Source organism: Otolemur garnettii, unplaced genomic scaffold (genome assembly GCF_000181295.1).
Source record: "Otolemur garnettii isolate 467f Iridium unplaced genomic scaffold, OtoGar3 scaffold00140, whole genome shotgun sequence".
Lineage (NCBI taxonomy): Eukaryota > Metazoa > Chordata > Mammalia > Primates > Galagidae > Otolemur > Otolemur garnettii.
Window position 1 is genome coordinate 5,227,728 of NW_003852535.1, and position 1,251 is coordinate 5,228,978.

Genomic DNA, 1,251 nt, shown 5'->3' on the forward strand with positions numbered 1-1,251 from the left:
GGGATTGCAGGATCAAATGGGAGGTCTAGGTTGAGTTCTTTAAGGTTTCTCCATACTTCCTTCCAAAAAGGTTGTATTAGTTTGCAGTCCCACCAGCAGTGCAAGAGCATTCCTTTCTCTCCATCTCCAGATGCGCCAGCATCTGCAATTTTGAGATTTTGTGATATAGGCCATTCTCGCTGGGGTTAGATGGTATCTCAGGGTGGTTTTAATTTTCATTTCTCTAATAATTAGAGATTAAGAGCATTTTTTCATATAGTTAGTAGCCATTTGCCTATGAGCTTTAGAGAAGATTCTGTTCATCTCTCTTCCCTATTGATGTATTGTGTTGTTGTTTTTTTTTCTCATAGATTAATTGAAGTTCTGCGTAGATGCTGGTTATTAGACTTTTGTCAGATTCAAAATATGCAAATATCCTTTCCCATTGAGTAGTTGTCTACTTACTCTGGTTATTGTCTCCTTTGCTGTACAGAAACTTTTCAGTTTCATAAGATCCCATTTGTTTAGTATTGCTGTTGTTGCTATTGCCGTGGCAGTCTTTGGAATGGTGTAATTCTTGATGCCAAGTGAGAGAATATGGGGCCCATGATACTACTCACTTTTTATGTTTCATTCTTTTTATAATAACTTGTAAAGTGTGGTAGTAATATTTTTAAAAAAGAATAAGTTGCAAACTTTCATTTCAAAATTTCTGTCTTTAGTGGTATCTGACGGGGCACATGCCAGGCATATTAGGGTGGGCCCCACCTGGTAACAGTGCTCCGAGCCTCCCCTGCCTGCTGCCATTGCTCTGGATATGGGGAAACTGGGACCAGGTGCCCCTGCTCTCCCACCACTTTCAGTGTTGCTTGACCACCCAACCTGTGCCTTTGAGGAGCTGGGTCAGGCCTATAAGTGGAAGGGATGAGACATGTTTTAGGAACAACCAGTTGGGAATCTCTGATCCTAGCTTCTTCTTTAGTGCCATCTGCAGGGAAGGGACAGGGGCCTGGGCACAGAGAGAGCCAAACCCTGAAGCGGTGGGGATGTTTTGAAAGGAAAGGAGGAAGGATTTGTAACTAAATGACAGAGAGGAGGGCAGCTGGTGCAGGACCTGAGAGGGTCTGGGATGGGAAACGAGCCCTGGGAATTGAGCCAGAGGGTCTGCAGAGTGGAACAGGATGTCAGAAGAGGGTTTCCTCTGGCAGTGGGATGTGTGCAGTGGGCCAATTTAAAGCCCAGTTTAAGCAGAAAACAGCTGGCTGTGGGGAG